Genomic DNA, 20,981 nt, shown 5'->3' on the forward strand with positions numbered 1-20,981 from the left:
TATATTTCATGTCTTTGATGTTTGAAACTTTCTTTAGTTCCTAAATGTTCAGGATGTGTCTGAAGACAAATGTGAAGAAGTTTGAGTGCTTTCAGAAATGTTGTCTTTCCAAACGACTGAACAACAGTTTTTCCTTTTGGCTCCAAACAGAAGTGACAGACTTGAGCAGGGTTCATTTAAAGGCTGACAGAAGTGGAGTGGTGACGGGGAGATGTTTGACAGGACAGTGTTTCAGCCTCCACAGGTTCATGTTGTGCTCCATCAGTCAGTGAAGATGAAGTCGGTGCTGATGAGGCTGTAGAGTGTGTGAGGGATGTGAATGAGGATGATGAAGATCTGATGATAGCAGATAAAAACAGGCTGCAGAGACTTTGAGCCATACAGGGCACACAGTGTGTGTACAGAACAGCTGAAATCATTATGGAGGCCTCACTGGGATATGGAAGCATCACAGTACAGCTTCAGTGAAGCATTAAAGTCTCTGATATGAGATGAGAAATGAAGCAGCCAGAGCTTTTTCATGAGTGGAAATCCACTGTGACTGTGAGCTGCTGCTACAGCCTCCAGATTAGCCAGCAGCTCATCCTGCTCAACATTTCCTCACCAACTTTAATGGAAGTGTGATGTTTTCAGCTGGAGTGATGGTCAGGGTGGCCTCCCTCTCCTCTTCTTCTCCTCTTCCTCTTTCATTTGTAAAGCCACTTCTGCTGCTTTCATTCATTTGGAAGTCCTGTAGCTGAGTTTGGGAGAGACTAACAGCCTCGGCAGCAGAGGGGAGAAAGGCTGTAACTGTTGGGTCTGTGTTTCCACAAGCCCCGCTAATTCTAGAGACTTATTCATCATGAAGAAAACAAGACAGTCGATCGATCCATTACTTGCGCAAGGGAGGCCTCGTCTGTGTCCAGCACGACAATGACCCCAATGGTGGCCTCCTCTCGCTGCCTTTTATTGACAATCTTCAAACAATAGTTTACAAAGCACCTCCCCTTGCAACCCCCCTTTGGTTACATAGACAAGGCACTGTATGTAAGTGTGTGTGTGTGTGTGTGTGTGTGTTACCTCCTGCTGACCAAAGGGTCATAAACCCAGGAAGTTTACATCAAAAGAAACAGATCTTTCAGATAGGATGTATCTACAATAAAACCTCCCCCAGCACAGAGTGGTTGGAGAGGTGGTCAGGATCAAAGGAATGGCTTTGATCCTACTGCTTAAACTAAGACTGTACAAATTTAAGAAACACAATGGCAACATTCAACAATTAGACTTAACATTTCCCTCCTTTTTGTCATTGTTCTTAAATTTCAACTTATGCACCCTTTGTTTGGACAGTGTCAGTATAGATTTCATTCATACACAGTAAACTACATCCTATACATAAGCAAATCAGTATCAACAGTCCAAAAACAGGAATTAATTTTTTCAAAAGAAGATGCCACCAAGGACCAGACGGTAACCAAGCTATCCAGCCTTGTGGCGGATCTACTCCTGTCGTGCAATTCATTATGTATTTCTTCAAGTAAACAACTGAATGTCAAAGGTCAAACAAGAAGAATCATCATTCTCAAAAATCATATGTCACTACAATCCAACTGTATACAGACATAGGTATTTAAACGCATCAGTTGACTTTATTGTTTGTCCATATGGCTCTCAGCTAACTTCAAAGCTGCAGCCTGGTCAACACCCTTCTTTATGACTCCTATCAACCCCCCAAATATTTTCACTGTAGGCATCCTGTGGGGGTTAGAGTCAACTGGTGAATTATCTGCATTTACAACTCTTCTCCTGTCCTGTTGTCACCACAGAAAAAGCTTTGTAAAGGAAATTGGATCAAGCTGTTTTGAACTTCTTGGCTCGAAACCTCAAGTGTTCATGATGTAATGTAGACAAAAGGCTTCTCTGTTTACATCCTTCTTGCAGAAGACAAAAAGAATAGGTGATGTTGCCATGTTCCATGGTTGATCTCCAACTTGGGCTAATCCATTGTCCTTCATACACATAGGCAATTGGCCTGTTTCCAGTTCGTTTAGCTGTTCAATGTCCTGCAGCAAGTCATATTCTTTGAGTCAGACGAGCAGGTCTGTCTCACCAGAGCAGTTCACCTTCCCAGCTACTGGTGAATCAACCTTCCATTCAGGTTCAGAGCAGTTGAAAAGTTGGCAGTGTTCCCGGATGTGTTGCTAAAGCAACCAGACAAACTGCCTCGCTCTCAGTGATGCTATAGGGCCACAGTCCAGAAGAATGTGTAGCCAGTGGCATCACAAGCATAACCATTGGTCTCATTCTTTATGTGAGCGGTTGTGTTCTTAAACTGCCACCAGTAGTTGTTGAAAACCCATGCTGGTACTGGGTGTGGTTTGCTCTGTTCCAGTGCGCTCCCTGTCATCCCACTCAGGGTCCACAGGCACAAGAAGATGCACAGCACATTCCCAGCCATTCTGATGAGTACCTGTGGCTCAGTTGGTTTCTTCACCGGATTGAGACGAGGGGCCCTGGAGGCTTTCCCCCCCCTTTGTTCCCGGTCTTCCTGCCACTTACTCCGAGCTGGCCTGGATGTGTGTCACCTTCTTGCAGTGCGCTTGATATATCCAAGTGTTCCTTCCAGCAATCTTCACTGCTGTGGTCGTCGTCAGCAGCATCCGATATGGACCTTCCCACCATGGACTGGACCAGCACTTCCTCTCCATGGCCTTATCAACATCCAATCTCCAGACTTCAGACTCTGCTCCTGCGGAGAAACAGAATCATCTGGCAGATCATTTGTTCTCATGACTACTTTACTTTTAAACATTTTCAAGCATCTAATCTGCTAATACGCTCTCTCTTCTGCTTTTCTATCATCACTACAGAAGACTGGAACTCTAAATGCTCTAACATGTGTAATCTCAAAGAGTCAGACCATTCTCTGTTGGAGTAATCCTCATGTACTTATTCTATACAGTCTAACCATGTCCTGCCTGTCTTCCTAAATCTTAACTTTACTATTCCATTAGTTCTCTCTGCCTGCAAAAGTTTTTTTTTTTAAAAAGTATTTAATAATCCTAGAATGAGTATAACGACTGCTCATTTCCCTCCTGTTTGAGACATGGCAAAGCCAATGGCTCAAAATAGCAGCAGTCTTATACAAATTATCAGGCAGTACTGGTTTATCACACAGATAAAAAACATCATCCTGCAAGCTTGCTCCCTCTGTAAGTCACAACTGTTTTCCTGCTGTAGGTGAGTGGGCCTGCATGTCTGCTGATGCTGTACTGATAAAAGGTTAACACCATGTTTAACTACAGCTGCTTCTTTTGTGATCTTATCTGCAAAAACTTTCCCTAATGCAACTGGATCTTTCCCTCACATGTGTGCTGCACATTTACAAACGGCAATTCTACTGGTTAATAACACTGCCTCCAGCAGATTTTGCAAGAGTTTGGTGTGTTCTGCAGGTTTCCCTGTAGAGGTTGTCACACCTCGTCTCACTCACTGCACTACAAAGAAATGTACAGTAGCAAATGTATACTGCCTATCAGTGTATATTGTCTCTCTACAGCTTTACACACTTCCGTTAAAGCTAGCATCTCTGCTGCTCAAGCAAATATGAAACATGCTAGTTGTCCTACATAGATAACTCTCTCTCACTGTCTACTACAGTAAAACGTGTTCTAGTCTGTCCCTCTGCTGTTGTAAAACTCAAACCATCAGCAAACCAAACCTTTCCCTCAACGAGTGGCACATCTATTAAGTCATCCCTCAGCTTACACTTCTTCTCCTCGCGCTCTCTACACTCATGAGAAGTGCCCTCCTCCGTTGGCAAAAAGGGTTGGACAGATTCAGAATTGTGCACCACTTTATGGTAATATGTGTGGTTGTGAGAGTAACATTAAAGACAAGTGTCTTGTAGGTGTCAGAAATGTAAGTTTAGTCTGCAGTAGTAGACATCTACCTCGTGTGGAACTAACAATGTCAAAAGGTGAAATAAACTATTGAAACATTGTACAGCTTAAACTGCTGCACATACTGATCTCACGCATGGAGGTAAAGCACGAGCAACTAGAGCTAATCTTTTAGGATAGTAAGTTACTGGCTTCACTTGTGGAAAAAGTGCTGTTAGTTATTTTACAGTCACCTGGCATTTGTGCTGTTCACAGAACCACAAGTCCATCGCTGGACCTCCTCTGCGCTGTCACTTTCTGGAGCTTGGCACGCTCCCTCAGGTTCCATTTTCCAACGCTGCTGAAGATTTAACCCTAGAACACTATCGCTATAAATAGTAACACGATCACTAATGCCGGGTGATTTTTACCCGATATAATATAACCAATGAAAAGTAATCAAATATATCAAAATATGACAACACATGACAAATTAGAGTGGTCTTCTTTTACTTTCAAGTGTGCCATGTCTAACAAAATGAAAAATAAAACTCCTAAAACAAAATAATGACTCTGGAAAGCTGGTCTTTGGTCCACCCATTCCTGGGACATTTGAGACTTCCCTGGTGATGGCACAGGCTCCTCGACACGCAAACAGCTTAGTTGTCTTCCTTAACGTCAACGTCGAAACTCTTTCATCTTATTTAAGATTTGCTGTGCAAAGTCTCCTCGTGACGATCCTTTGGAAGACCAGTAACACAGCTCTCTGTGCTGAAGGTGATCTCCGATCCTCCTGAAAACTCTCTCCTGGCCTCAGCTTCCATCTTGTGGACGATCCTCTCAGTCACTCCTTCTCGTCATGGCACCTCACGATATCTACAAATTAAAAAATGACACTCCTCTCGCCACACGGCTTTCGCCATGTGTCAACTCCCCAATGAGACATGTACAAGAGTGTTGCACAGTCTCCCTAAAACAATCTCCAAGGTTTGTCCCTTGGAGCAGCTTCACTCCAAGCTGTAACCCTGTGTAAAAACATTAGTCAGCATTGAAATGTTCAGCTTGTTTAGCTCCCAGCTCCTGTATCCTAGAAGACAAAGTCTTAAAATTAAAACAACTTCACATTTGCAACCAACTATAGATCATAAGAGTAATAAAGTATTCAGCATCACAGAGACAAGTATCATTGCAGGTTTATTCTAAACTCATTAAACTCCTACTTTTCCCCATAATTTGTTCCAAATTATTTAACATCTCACCGTCATTCCACATTGTAATCAGTGACGTCCCTTAAGTTTGTTACTCACCATGAGCCCAACAGTGTGGTCAGATAATGGGCCCCATGTAACTATTCTGTAACCACTGCACATCTGTTCAATTGTCACTCGTCTGTCTGTGCTGAATCCTTTACAAGCACTCTTAAAGAAAAACAACATTAGCCAAACACAAGGTTCATCCCGGTTGTCAGGTGTCGGCCATCCAGATTCCAGAGGAGCTGTGAAAAGTCATAAAGTTAACACTCGCTGTGGAAAAAGTAACAATGGTCTCATCACAGTATGTCTCACACTGCATTCATTTCTTCCCTGTAACATTCTCTCAAAAACACAGTGTAATTTCATCATCAACATATAGCCTGTAACTACAGTTCTCTTCATACAAAATCTCAGTAATCCTGTGGTAGAGAAACATCATTAAGTTGTGTCCTGCTGTAAACCACATGATCAAATCACATGATTAACCATCTGCTGTAAAGAGAAATGTAAATGTTAGCGCTGCGCAGGTGTGTACACACTTTCTCACAGTAATCTCTGTGAGCAACACAAGGTAGTGAATGACACACACATGGTAAATTCACAGACATAGAATTTAAACTAAAAAGGTTAAATTTTCAGAGTTCACATAGTCATGTGACCCAAGTTTCCTCCTGTGGTCTCCTTCTGCTCCTGCAACAGAGACACACACAGAGACACATCCACACCTTTGTCAGGTGGGGGTTGACTTCACACAATGGTGTTAAGTCAGTCAGTCTTGTCAGCTTTTGTCAGTCAGTCAGTTTCCCATTTATTTTAAAACTCTTACTCATTCACTCAGTGATTCCTTCTTTTGCTAATTGTGGAAATTATCGTCGCATCCGTTTCCACGCTCAGCAAAACAACGTCATTTCAAAAAGAAAAATAATTTAGACTGGATTTTCTCGCTGAATCCTTTTGGACAGGAACTTGTCTCAAATAAGTGGATTTCTCCTGAGCCCATTTTAATTTTGGAGAAGCTCACTTTGCAACAGTTTTCTCGACGACGCTTCGATTCTGATCGTGCTCAAACAGAGATCATCAAACAAAACTTTCAGTGCACCATGAAAGTAACAAAATAAAAGAAAGAAAATAAAGGAAATCAAAGGAAAGAAAGGCCTTGTTTAAGTCATGACACGTGTTCTTCATGCCAGGGGGATAAATCGTCACAACCCAATTGGCAGGCTCAACTTAAATAACAAAAGACAAATCAAACAGCCAGTTTAATCTCAAACATTCATCCAATCAGCCATACACACAACATACAGCATAACCCTGTTGTCTTAGCACATAATAAGTTTTAGTTCTCATGTAACTAAATGTGTGCCATGGTAAAACTTCTTCACACACCAGAAACTCACAATCAGCTCACTCAGCTCACTCATTTAAGACCTCTCCTCTATGATGCAACCATCTGTCCTCCTATAATATTCAGTCCACTAGTCTATGTATCACTTTCATCTTACTAGTGACTTGGACAAGATGACAAACAGAATCTCATGCTTAAGATGCTGTCTGGTCTTCATGAGTATCATTTATGTGTAAATGCATGTAGGGTTAGTATAGTTAATGCATTTTCAGTATGTTTTTGTGTTCTTCTCTCATCACACTTTCATTATTCTCATCACTGCTTAAAACAACACACATCTCTCTCTGTTTTTTTTTTTCTTTAACTGTACTTTTCTCCAAAACAGAAAATAGCATTACAGCTGTTTCAGACTTAGAAACACCAAACACTCTTCGTGCTATCATTCATCCACACAACTATTTTATTTCTTTTTGTCCACTGGGCAGGTGACCTGCAGAATCACGTCTGCCCCAGCTGGATACCTTTCACACACACCATGACGTCAGACACACTCACGGACTGGATCAGGAGAAAAACTTTCTTCATCTTCACACTCTGTTACAGAAACACCATATGTTTGTTTTGTGTCAGGGATGGATATGTAGTTGTAACGTTTGTGTTCACTAACTTTACTTTCTGTTTCCTACCCTGCCCAGTCTGTCTTGGACTCAATGCTTCTCCCAATGTCTCTCCATACTCAGCCTCTGCTCTCTCACGCTCTTCTCTGGCTCTACTTTCTGCTAACATTCTTGCTTCTCTCCTCTTCTGAACCTGCTCCAGCCACAACTTAGCAATTGCTAACTGCAATTCCTTCCTCTGCTTCGCTTTACCTGTTTTACCAGCTACACTTACAGCTATTCTTTCTACCAGCATTTTACACTGAACTTCCACTAATGTCCCTTCAAATCCACATTTCTTACGCCAACAACCTACATACTGCGTGCTGCCTGGTAAAAATTTCTCCATAAATTTTAAATCTCCTTCTAAGGCAGACTTACACATTTTATTCTCCATTAACAATCAGCCACACTCACGCAGACCACATCTGGCCCGCACACACACACAACATAGGCCTATCGCTTGCGTCTGCACGCACAGCTAGCGCTCTCTGTTGAAAACTCTCAAACGCCCCATATGGCGGAGAATTCAACCTTCGGACACTCTCTAACGCCCCAAATGGCGGAGATTCCGGACTCCTTCACGGCGGAGACGCCGAACCTAGGTTATCTCCACGCCCCAAATGGCGGAGAACTCTCTACGCCCCAAATGGCGGAGAAGCCTGCGTCTCTCTCACGCGGCTAGCGCGCTCCCGGACTCACGTTTAACGCACAGCCCGTAGCCGCTCTCTAAGGCCTTCTGTACTCACTGTTTGTTTACGTTCATGGGAAGAGCCTCTGGATCCCGTCAATCGTCATCCATCCTGAGGGGAGGTCAGGAGCAAACTTCCCGGCCTGGTGGCAAGCCAAAAACACCAGGGCTTTACGTCAATCATCCCAGACGTTGCGGTGGCGTCCTCTCCCTCTCCTCGGTGGATGCAATGTGTTAGGCTCCGGCTCCGAAGGACCAAATAAATGTTGGGTCTGTGTTTCCACAAACCCCGCTAATTCTAGAGACTTATTCATCATGAAGAAAACAAGACAGTCGATCGATCCATTACTTGCGCAAGGGAGGCCTCGTCTGTGTCCAGCACGACAATGACCCCAATGGTGGCCTCCTCTCGCTGCCTTTTATTGACAATCTTCAAACAATAGTTTACAAAGCACCTCCCCTTGCAACCCCCCTTTGGTTACATAGACAAAGCACTGTATGTAAGTGTGTGTGTGTGTGTTATGTGTGTGTGTGTGTGTGTGTGTGTGTGTGTGTTACCTCCTGCTGACCAAAGGGTCATAAACCCAGGAAGTTTACATCAAAAGAAACAGATCTTCCAGATAGGATGTATCTACAATAAAACCTCCCCCAGCACAGAGAGGTTGGAGAGGTGGTCAGGATCAAAGGAATGGCTTTGATCCTACTGCTTGAACTAAGACTGTACAAATTTAAGAAACACAATGGCAACATTCAACAATTAGACTTAACAGTAACACCACCACTTTACTCTGTTCTACCTGTCACATCATTTTATCAGGAAACAAATGTGCTCATGTTTTTACTATGTTTGTCTTGAAGATGTAAGAAGATCACATGGTGCTTTTTATTATTGTGTTGGTTTGTTTGCTGTCTCTTGAATGGAGCCCAGCTGTGCGTGGCCCCTGGGCCTGTGGTCAGAGTGTGTGCTGGATAATCCGGCCCAGGATGAGGCCAAACTGACATGGGATGAAATGTCTGTCACATAATTGAGCTTTGTGAGAAATGTACGACTTTAATGTGAAACATTCAGAGTTTTTTCTCTTGTTGTGTTTGAAGCAAAGTTACAGAGGTTTGATTACAGACACAGCTGAGAGTTTGTAATCTGTCATCATTTTAAAAGGTTTACATTTCTTCAGTATATCCACATTTGCAGCTGGTACCTCAACCTCCACTTGTCCAACACAACTGCTGTCCACTGCCTCCATGACATTGTGATTTTGCTGTTGGTCTTCTGTCAGATCTTCATCAATCACTTCTGCACGGGGCACACCTTCAGACTCTGCAGCTGCATAACGAAAGCCTGTAAGATAAAATTAGACATAAGGTAAATGTACACCAATATTCCAATGACAGGTGTGTGATTCATCTGGAAGTTATGTGCGGATTAGTGTACAGTGATAGCAATTTAGTATGTTTTTAGAGGGGGGGGGGGGTTGTTTACCTCCGATGGGTGCTCTTTTTCGCTTCCGTTGCGTACGCCTTGAGTGCCGGTCCGAGTCTGATACAGGTATGTCGTCATGCCCCATGTGCAGTGTTGGTGCCCAGTCTGGATTTGTTACATCCATTTCATATGCTGGTTTGCCTGCAATAATGCCAAATCATAAGCTACTCAGTCGACATGATGTGGTTCTGCAGCATCACACATTAGCATGTTTTATCTCATTATCTATGACCGCAGCACGTTGAAAATCACACTAAAAGCCTTTCAAGAGTGATATGAATTAATTTAGAACTCACCGGAAAGAAAATGCCGTGAGCAAACCAACAAAAAGCTGGGGATTGCAGAGAACTCGATATCCGCTCGTCTCACCGCTGCAATCCAAGCCTGACATCTTTGTTTAGTAATATCGGATACATGGGATCCCTCACGTTGCCTCCAGGATGGAAAACGATGAAAAGAGAGCCCGTTATCCAGCTTCTTGCCTTCACGATCGTGTGATCTAACGTTGCAACCGACAACACAACACGTACGATCCATAGCTGAAATGGTATCCTTTGGCTGGCCTACTGTCATGGCGTAAGGGGGCATGGCCCATCTCCCGTGACATCACGCTCCAAAGCCCTATAGGTGGGAAAATGTACCATGTCGACCAATCAAAAATGATATGGAAACATGACATTTGGTTGTTTAGCAAAAGGGGGAAGTTTTAGGAGTGACCGGCAAGAGAGAGCGAGTGAGCGAAAGAGAGAGAGAGTTTTGATACGTGAGAGATTTGTGACGTTTACCGTGTTTGGTCTCAAGTTAGTTTGTTGTCTTGTGTATTTAGTGTGTAGCTGTTGTTTTGTTTTGTGTGTCAGTTCTACTAGTGATCGTCACAGTTGCTGCCTTAAAGCCAACAAAGGCAGATTGCAGTGTAAACGCTGAGTGACACACCTGCTGTCAGACCTGCAGGTTTATCCCTGTGCTGTTCTCATATGTGTTAGAGTGACACAAACTATTGTTTGACACCTGATTGTTCTGTAAATAGTTTGAAATGATTATATGAAAAACGTCTGAGCCTTGGCTGCATTTTTTGGTAAATAGTACCATATAACTTTGTTGTTTGCAAAACGTGTGCGTATTTTTAAAAGTGTACAATCTCTATTTGCATTTCAAGTTATGAAGATGATTCGTTAAACATGTGTGTGGTTTTTACAGTCAAAATATCACTTTCTACTTGTATTTTAAATTTTGTCTGAATTTAGATAAATTGTGCTGATACAGTTGGTCAAAATGAGAAAATAACAGATTGGCAAGATAAACTGTTTTTAAAGGTAAAATATAGAGGCCACATCAAAAGTAGTCAAGAAGGGTTAAAGGCTAAAAGCAAAGTTGTCACCAAGTACTGTTTATATTTGTGTGTATTGCTGCAGCTTTTTTGAGTATTAATTTGGTGCCTTTGTGTGAAATAATGGTATTGTGAGTGATCCATATAGTCACAAAGAATAGCCACTTGTTTCTGTGCTACCAAAGTTCCCCGGCTTTCATTCAAAATGTGTTTATCGTCAGCACCTGCACATTAAACTACTTAAACATTATAAATGTCTTCAAGCTCACACTGAGGCCTGTGGGGTACTATCAGCCACTGAGACAGTACACACATTTATATGTGTTTGTATATGAATATTTCATACTTTAAGACTGCCTGTTTATTTAAGGGAGATGAACAAAATACATTGGAATTGTACAAAATAATATCATGGATGATAAATTAAATAGATTTTAAGTAGATGCTTGTGCATTCTTAAAGTCTTATATGTTGAACTGAACTATGTGATCTGTTCAAAGCCTTAATCTTAATTTGAAGTGAAATGTGCATTTTGAGTTTATACACTATGTATATAAGGCGACCGTTTCCTTTTGCAGTATTTTTGTGTGGTGTACTTTTCTATGTCTTAACAAAAGGGGAACAAAGGTGTTTAAGTTCACCTAGGATGATGTGTTTTAATTTTCACATGGTCTTGCTTGAATTTGACCCTGACAAAGGCGTATGAACTCTGTCAGCTGTTTGGAGTTTCCATTTTCTAAACTTCTACATTCTGAACCTTCTTCAGCTCTGAACAGATGATGAAACACTGAATGATTTCAAGCTCACACTTTGTCTAATAAACTTACATCTTTCATTCTTTATACAGATTGAGGGACTGTGGTTTGTCAGAGATCAGCTGTGATTATCTGGCAGCAGCACTGAAGTCCAACCCCTCCCATCTGAGACAGCTGGACCTGAGTGACAACTACAACCTGCAGGATTCAGGAGTGAAGCATCTGTGTGGTTTCCTGGAGAGTCCAGGATGTGGACTTGAAACTCTGAGGTCAGTCAGCATGTTTTAGTTGTGCTGAGATGAATATGATGTGAAAGTTGTGCTGACACTAAACTGCAGACATCAGGCTGATATTATACTGATCCACACTGAGGATCTTCATGGTAAAGTCTGTTTTCTTCTTCTCTGGTTTAGTCCATTGACTGCAGCAGAACAATGTTCACATTTCAAACCTTCAAAGAAGAAGAAAAATCCTCCACTGGATAATTCACTGTGAAACTCTCCAACTCTTCATTCCACCTTAAAGTCTGTCTGACACTGAAATCCAAAGCAAAATGTGTGTTTGCTTTACAGACAGCAGTCCAACACAAACATACACACATCATCCAAAACACAGTCCAACATCCAAATCTCCTCCACTGCCAGCATGAATGATGGGAAAGAGAAGGAGGAACACTCTGACATTCAGGGTTAGAATGAGTTTCATGAAGCAGACTGTGAAGATCAAAGCTGCATTAGAAAGCTTACATGAATGAATGAGTGGACAGAAGTGGACAGAGATCATCTGAAGCACTTCAAAGGCTTTAAATCAGCACATTTCTCTTTATTCTTTATCAACTTTGTTAGTTTCTCTCAGTTTTCTGTGGAATGAAGCTAACAGCAGGCTAATAAGATGCTGACCAATAGGTTTCTATTAAAGGTTGTAATTTGTATATGAAAAAGTGCTTTGGCTCAGCAGGGATCAGCTTACAGGTAGAATACAGCTGCTGGATGGGATTAGCATGTCATAGCTATCTACCAAACTGCTAACTGGGGGATTTCAGGCCATCTATGGATCATTTTTGCTAACTGTTTATTCAGCTTAGGCTCACAGGGCTGCAGCCTGTGCCCTAGCTGTCATAGGGCAAGAGGCGTGGTCCACCTGCACAGGTGAGCAGTCCATCACAGGGCCAACAGAGAGAGACAGAGAAGCACTCTCTCACAGCCACACCTACAGCCAATTTAGAAGCACCAATGAACCTAAGCAGCATTTCATTGGACTGTGGGAGAACATCCAACCTCCACAGAAAGGCCAACAAGCTTCAACCTACAACCTTCTTGCTTTAAGGCACTAGTGCGAACCACTTTTCCCCATTTCAGCCCAAATCCTGCATCTTCCTGTTTTTGACTCCAGGCCAGCTCCACTAACACTTTCTCATCAGACACTGCCACCTAGTGGAGGAAGTCTTAGTTCCATTACAAGCTTCAGATTACAGTTAGTTCCTTTACAAAGAGGTGGAGGTGGTGGGGCCACAGCACCATCATCACTGAGTGCCATAGGACACTTAACCTTTGTTTCCATATGCTGGGAACTTCCTGTTGTTCCAAGGAGGACTGGAAAATGTGTGAAGATCTCCCAGTCAGTTCCTCACAGCACACTTCAATCATTTCCCTCCCACAGCATCAGGACCAGGGCTTTTTCTCTCTTTGGTCCCACTAAGAGATTTCCACACAAACACCTCATCAGTGGGACTCTCAGAGCTACCAGCCCTTTGCTACAATCACAAAGCTCTTCATTGAAATCAATGATATCAAAGCTGGAATCAAATGAGTCCAAGTCTTCTGCTGATTCAGCATCACATTCATCTTTGCTCCTTGTTCTGCATCCCCACCATGGACTTCATTCCTTTCCAAGCCAGCCTTGAGTGTCCTTTATTCAGCTCATCCTCTGCTTTACTTTTACACCTGATTTTAGCTGCTTTATCTCTCTTTCAACAAGTTTCTGTGCCTCAATCTTTTTCTTCTCTCCCTCATAACAAGACAGCTTCTTCTGCCTGAGAACATGTTGGAGTGATTTACTAATCCAGGGCTGCTTATTGGGAAAATACTTCCTGTTTCCAAAGTAATCCCCATTTTTCCCAGAAAGAAATGTAAGTAGAAATCGATGATCTAAGTGAGAACATGAGCCTTTAAAAAGTCCCAGTGGGTGCAGTCAAAGCAGTCCCTCAGTCCCAGTATAGAGTCTTTGGTCCAGACTGGAACAACTGTGTGCCCAGTTTGAGCTCTCTTCAGTGCTGTGACCTGACAGACCCAGAGGGGCCATCACATCACATTTAGAAGCTCCCCTAATGGAGCCACAACACATGTCCAACACTTAGTCTGTCTTGTTGGACCAACTGGAAGAAATGATTCAAGGACTTAGTCACAGAACAGAGATTCAAATCTCCAAAATCCAACTGGCTGCATCAGGACATATAGTCTGAAACTCTGCACAGTTTCCTGTTTGAAGCTGCTTCCTGTTGGCTTCAGCTGTTTGGAGTTTCCATTTTCTAAACTTCTACATTCTGAACCTTCTTCAGCTCTGAACAGATGATGAAACACTGAATGATTTCAAGCACTTTGTCTAATAAACTTACATCTTTCATTCTTTATACAGATTGAGGAGCTGTGGTTTGTCAGAGATCAGCTGTGATTATCTGGCAGCAGCACTGAAGTCCAACCCCTCCCATCTGAGACAGCTGGAGCTGCAAGGAAACAACCTGAAGGATCCAGATGTGAAGCAGCTGTCTGATCTTCAGCAGAGTCCAGACTACAGACTGGAGACTCTGTGGTCAGTAGAGTGATGGAGTGAGTGGGTGGTGCTGTCAGCAGTACTGTACTAAACACAGTCAGTATGAAACAAAGATCCAGTGTTTCCTGTAAAGCTGCAGCTTCTCAGTGAAGCTGTGAGAGGAGAATGGTGACAGGCTTCAGGATTGGACACAAACACTTCCTGTTTCTGACCTTTATGGTCACCATGGTAACGGCTGACACGCTCTGATCAAACGCTGTCAACAGCCAATCAGCTCTCTGAACAAAGCAGCACGCAGACCAATGACTGCATTCATTTCCAAGTTTAAAGCAGTGAAGAACACAGTCTGTAGGTGAGGAAGAATTTAGTGAGAGCAGATGTTTGGATGGAATTCCTCCAGTTAACAGCTGGAACCGTCCATCTGGATTGTTGGGCTTGTTGTTGGGGTTCCTACAGAGCTCAGAGTGGACACACCAAGGTTCTTCTAATGAATGAAAGTCCAAACTCAAACTAGGAGGGAAAAACATTTTCATCAACTTCAATAAAAATCCAAAGATTAGAAAAAGTGAAGCAACAATGAGTCCTAGTACAGTCCCAGCACTGAAGTCCCTGCTGCTCTTTATACTGGATGTGCTGCATCACTGACTGACAGCTGATGAAGAGTCTCTGGAAACACTCGTTTATCTCCTCTGCTCTTCCTTCTTCTCTCTGCAGGTGGAGCTGATGATGGTAAACAGGACGGTGTGTGTGCTGAGAGAGGAGGAGCTGTGTCCTGATGATCCAGAGAGGTTGAAGCAGCAGCAGCTTGTGTGTAGAGACGCTCTGACTGGGCCATGTTACTGGGAGGTGGAGAGGAGAGCTTCATCCAGCAGTGACTGACAGAGGAATGAGAAGAAGTGCAGATGACTGTCAGTGCTGCAGAGTGAACTGCTCTGAGAACAGCTCCACTGTCAGACACAATGTAGAGTCCAGCATCATCCCTGTGTGTCCCTCTGGATCTGACAGAGGATCATCAGTGTATCTGGACTGCTCTGCTGCTGCTCTGTCCTTCTACAGTCTCTGCACAGTCTCTGTCTGACTCTGGCTTCAGACCCTCCTGGATCAAACTCACCTGGAAAGACTTTCAAACATCACTCAATAGATTTGAATACAGAATATATTTGATATATACTGTAGATGTACTGTAGAGTTGCAGTTTGTCACTTGTAAATACAGTCTGTGAGCAGCTGTGAGCTGAAAGATCTTTCTAGAAACACGAAATGTTTTCTCTCTTCTGTTGCTTTTTCATATATTTCCACAACATTAATATTGATCCCACCTGTCTCACCTGTTTCATGCTTTTATACATAATAACAGGACACGTGTGATCTGAGCGCTGCTGTGGTTGCTGTGCTGCACGTCTTCATTTAGATAACAGAGACATCTAGTGGTTCAGAGGGAGAACTGCAGGAGGTGGAGCTGTGTTTTAGCATGGAAAACTTTCTATCTTTTAGGCGCAGATACAAATATGACAAGTATCAGTGTGAGATACAAAAGGTCACATCAGTCAGCAGAGGGAACAGTGATCACACAGCAATGTAAGAATAGAAACATAACAGTGAATCTGGACATGTATACAGATGGAAGCAAACAAACAGGATGTAACACTACATTAAAGCCACAAATGGGAAGAAAACAAAGCCAAAGGAAAATATATTTGATCTCAGGAATCCAAATCAGATGCTTTAGAGCAGGGGTCGGCAACCCTGGGCACGCGTGTCACAGCTGGCAAGCGAAGCTTTAACTGATGGCACGACCATAGCTGGACTGGCCATCGGGCATACCGATGATGATTTTTCGTTTTTCTGGGCCAATGATGTTTTTTTATGATTTTTTTTTTTTTTTGTAACGGTATAAACGATGGAAGGTGGTGGATTGGCCGGATGCTGGTCGATGTGTAGAAATAACTCAGTTGTTTGGTGGTGGCTATGGCGGAGCTTCCACAGAGGCAGCAGGTGGATGAGGGAAAGGGGAGGCAGGAGGAGCAGAGACCCGAGGCGGCCGCCGGTCCGAGTGTTGGCCCCCTTGAACTTTCCCACATTTTGTCACATTACAGCACAAACATGAATCAGTTTTATTGGAATTCCACGTGAAAGACCAACACAAAGTGGAACGGAAATCATACATGATTCCAAACATTTTTTACAAATAAATAACTGCAAAGTGGGGTGTGCGTAATTATTCTGTCATGGAAAAACACACTGCCATCAACTGTTTTGTTTTTGTCAAAATCACTGTAATATAATCACTGTACCTTTATATACATGTGACTTATATTAATGCTGCTGCCCTCTTGTGGCTAAAGTGTAATTATGTTCTTGTTATTAGGGAAAACATTTGAGAGTAACATGACAAATGAGTCAGCACTTTGGCTTCAGCTTAAGAAATCCTCATTTTTATGTCATCAGTTATAGTTGCATGTATTCATTATCATAAGTTAACCTTTAATATTGATGTCTTAAATTGATTTTACTTAAACTAGCAATAATTTTATGGTTGCATTAAATAAATGCATCACTAATGAATGAACTATTTCAGTAATTAATTTAAAAAATCTACATAATCAATTAAAGATATATATTAATAATGAATTATCCATTAATTTCATTTAAAATTTTTCAATATTTGTTTATATACAATTCAAATTAGTTAATTACATATTTAATCAATTATTGGTTTGTTTTCTATTTTGATTATTTTACTGACACATTTAATGAATTATTTAATGATGTATTTATTTAATTCACGTTGCTACTCCTGGCCCTGCATCGCTGTTCATAAATACATTTTATTTGTCAGCTTCACCCATCAAAGTCAGGGGGCGGGGTTAATGCTGATCAAGTCAAAACCATTGCTTTGGTCTGGTGGGCGTTCTTTTAGTGGGCTTTTCTGTCACGGCCTGCGTGGCAGACTATGATGAGGGGAAGGACGACCCAAATGCCAACACGTTCTCACTCCTGTATGGAGGACCACAAGAGCCACGCGCATCGAAATAACGAATTCTGTGCTTAAGTAATGAATTATAGAATAAATTCTGCATTTGTAAATTCATTTTTGAATTCCCATTTAATAAACTGATTTTTGAAATGCTTTTAAAAACTGCATTTCAAAATCCTTTTTCCAATTGCACTTTAATAAACTGCATAAATTGCATGAATGAAGGGATCCTGCAGCGAAACGGAGAGCCCAACCTCTGACTTAGTGCCTGTTTACTCAGTCTGACCACCTGTGAAGTTAACGCGCTAACGTGGCTAACGCTAGCATCACCACACGTAGCCCCGTTATTTTAAGGTCATCTTAGCTCATGAAAGTTTAACGTCGCAGCTGTACGAGCTAGCTACGTGTTTTGTAAGCTGCTGTGCTCTTCACAAATAAAGCTGGAAGCAGCTCAGACTATTAGAACCAGCACTGAGGCCTGTTACATTTATGTTAGAGCAACAGCTGCAGCCTTTAAACTAGCGATTAAAATGCTGACAGTAATCAGAATCAAAAACGGTTTTATTGCCAAATGTTGAGCAGGTTTACAACATTAGGAAATTGCTGCGGTGCTTCAGTGCAAACATACTGTCATATAACACTTAAATAAAAATAAAAATAAGGATTAAAAGTGCTAAGTAGATAGATATATACATGAGTGCAGGTGGTGATCAGGGCCAAACATGGAATGATGCAGTGAGCACAGCGTAGGGTCACGTGGTAGTGGTGGGAACAGTCATACGGTTATTGTTCATGTGTCCAACAGCAGAGGGGAAGAAACTGTTCTTATGGCGAGAGGTTCTGGTGCGAATGGACCGGAGCCTCCTGCCTGAGGGGAGCAGGTCAAACAGACTGTGTCCAGGGTGAGAAGGGTCAGCTGTGACTGAGCTGCACGCCCCAGTGTCCTGGAGGCGTACAGGTCCTGCAGAGATGGGAGTCTGCAGCCAATCACCTTCTCAGCAGAGCGCACAACATGCTGCAGTCTCTGTTTGTCCCTGATAGTGGCTCCAGCGTACCACACGGTGATGGAGGAGGTGAGGATGGACTCGATGATTGCAGTGTAGAATTGCATCATCGATCATATAATCCATTGTTTCAAATTAGACCTAAAACTCCCCCTTTTGACACATCTTCATGTGTCAAACAAAACCACAACTAGAAAATTAAAAGAAAAAGGTTCATCAGATCATTTCTCAGGAAACCTCAGCGATTCTCCTCTCGAGTATATTTGCTCCGGGCCTGCAAACCTGTGTTTAAATAATAAAATCAGTTTAATTATCATGTTCGATCTTTTCAGCTCCTGGCTCCACCCAGAGCCTGCATCCCCAGAACGACCTAGAAACAAAACCTGTATATTAGCATCAACTTCACATTTAAACTCAGTTCCCCCCCTGTCCTTCCCTCACTGTGATCCACTCTGTGCTATAAGAAACTAAACTTAAAACACAACAGTTATCAGTCATGTGCTTCATACAAAATGTGCGTATGTTTTAGTTTCACGTTGATCCTCTGAGTGTCATGGTACTTCTTTTAATCTGACTTTATCAAATCGAACCAAAATAGGTTTGCTGTCTTTACTTTGCTCGTTTCCCTCCAGCACCACCTCGTATCACCTGCCCTTTCCCTTGGACCAGTGTTTGTTATTCCATAACTGGATTTGGAATGTGACAAGTCCACCAATCCCCTATATAACTCCTACATTTGGCTTTGGTTCTGTTTTCCTTCTATAAAATGTCGTTGACTTCTACAGTGGCCTGCTTTGGTTAATGGTAACATCAGTAATATCAAACATTTTCTCCCCTTCAGCATTTGGCATTTTCCCAACAATATAATGTGACAACATCATCTAAACCCAGTCAATAAAACAACATTTTCTTAAAGCAAACATCAGCAACCCAAAATTAGCCGCCCAAGGGTGGAGTCTGCAGCTCCACTCTCATGTGAACCTTTCGGTCTCCCTCTCTCTCTCTTGTGCTCCTGCCAAAAGCAAAGCAAAGCATCCACCCTTTTCTTACCGGCGTCGTGAATTGTTTGTCAACATCTACTCATCCTAACGCTGGTCCAGTCTTTGTCACGGCTGCACAGCAGACAAGTGGAGCCTCACGCGCAAAGCATCAGAGTCTCCACCCTCATCAATATGAGCTCATTTATTTGTTCTTTCTTTTGTTTTTAGAAAAAGAGTTCTTTATGATCTTGGACTGGATTGACTCGCTGCAATCCTTTAGACAGGAACTCGCAGGTTCCCACAGGTGACCTTTTCCTCAGCCCATTGTAATCTGGAAAAGCTCCCCTTATATTTGCTCTCACAACAATGTTTTACAGCGCTGTTAATTCAATCTTGCAGGCCTGCTTAGAACAAAGAAGGAGGAAAAGAGAGCTGATTATTAGCTCATCAGAGCACAAAACATCATCACCAAAGGGGGCGACACCTGACAGTTTTCTCTAAGTGCACTGTTACAGAAATAATGAGCCGCTCCTGGACATGCCCATGTTTAGTAAAACTCCCTCTATTGAAATAAGAAAACAAGCCAAAGCTAACTGACAGAATGAACCCATCACTAAAACAACGACCCCAAAAATCTTCATCACAGAAAAGTTTTGCTTACTAATCCAACAATATGTTGTGGGAATTAGAACTTTCCGGGTCATAAAGCTTTTGCCCGACTCTTGGCTTAACTAATACTGACATAGTCTGAAATCAGACTTAAAGTCACTCCCTCTGTTCATTTAGGATAAATGTATCTATATCTGATTTAGGCTAAGTGCCTTTTGTTTAGATGAACTGCTGGACTTCCAGACCAGCAGGTTTAGGGAAGTCTTTATGGGGTCACACTCTGACCCCCCCCACCACACACACACACACACACACACACACACACACACACACACACACACACACACACACACACACACACACGCACGCACGCACGCACAGGCAACGTACTCTTTGTTTGTATGTAGACGTCATATGTTAATGAACGTCATATGTATATTCATGTAACCTCAATAAAAGAGCAGTGTTACGGGGGAGCGGACGAGAGCAACTGGGGTCAAGCGAAGGAACGGCGTTTGTCCAGTTCTCTCCCGTGCACGGGAAACATGAAGAACTTTGCCTACTCGTGTCTTGCTTTGCTATGTAATTAAATTGTCCTTAACGTTCCAACGAATAGGTTTATGCTACAAACCTATCACTGAGGTTAACTACACAACCCCTCGCCACCTCCTTATACACAGGAGTGAGTACAAAAGGGTTCGTACGGACGCATCAGCCGGCCGTCCTTCTGCTCGACACTGTTAGCTGAAAGATGATCGGATCATCCTCTGTCCTGTATTTAAGGCTGAGAGTCTTTGTCCAGTCTCTTTTCCACAGCTACTGTCCACAGCACTGATCCACCTGCAGCACAGCCCCAGTCAGTTGTTTTATGATTTACTTTGTGCACGTTTTCCTTCCACTGAGCTTACAAAACCTCTGACAGGAGAAGTCAGGCATGTGTTTCCCCCACCTCCCCTTTTAGGCAGTAATAAAATAGAAAACAAACAATCAAACAGGCTAAAGCTAGAGCACAAGCAAAGACAGCACCGGTGACTAAGTTCTCCCATACTGGACGTACGCTACCACGTGGGCTCAAACAGCAGCACATCAGCTCAGTTTACATACTGTTGACATCTTCATCAGAGGATCAGCAGGGAGCGCTGCTGAGCTGCAGTGGTCTCCACCAGAGTGACGGAGCAGGAATCACAAACAGCACAAACCCACCGTGTTGTTTCTACCCTGTTCAGGAGATCTGAGCCCCCATCCCTTTTTTTCATGTTGCAGCTCTGCACTGCAG

The 20,981-nt window shown here is 42.7% G+C and overlaps 1 long non-coding RNA gene across 1 annotated transcript in view; it reads right to left on the minus strand.

The window, feature by feature from the left end:
* Positions 1 to 7,080, minus strand: part of LOC146676653 (uncharacterized) — a 448,379-nt gene extending 441,299 nt beyond the window's left edge. The window contains exon 1 of the long non-coding RNA XR_014910545.1: positions 1,444 to 7,080. This is a non-coding gene — a long non-coding RNA (uncharacterized LOC146676653). The remainder of the gene's footprint in view (positions 1 to 1,443) is intronic.
* Positions 7,081 to 20,981: the final 13,901 nt, after the last annotated feature.

Source organism: Rhamphochromis longiceps, linkage group LG3 (assembly GCF_057381845.1).
Source record: "Rhamphochromis longiceps isolate RC_006_pf linkage group LG3, R_longiceps_female_GT1.1, whole genome shotgun sequence".
Taxonomy (NCBI): domain Eukaryota; kingdom Metazoa; phylum Chordata; class Actinopteri; order Cichliformes; family Cichlidae; genus Rhamphochromis; species Rhamphochromis longiceps.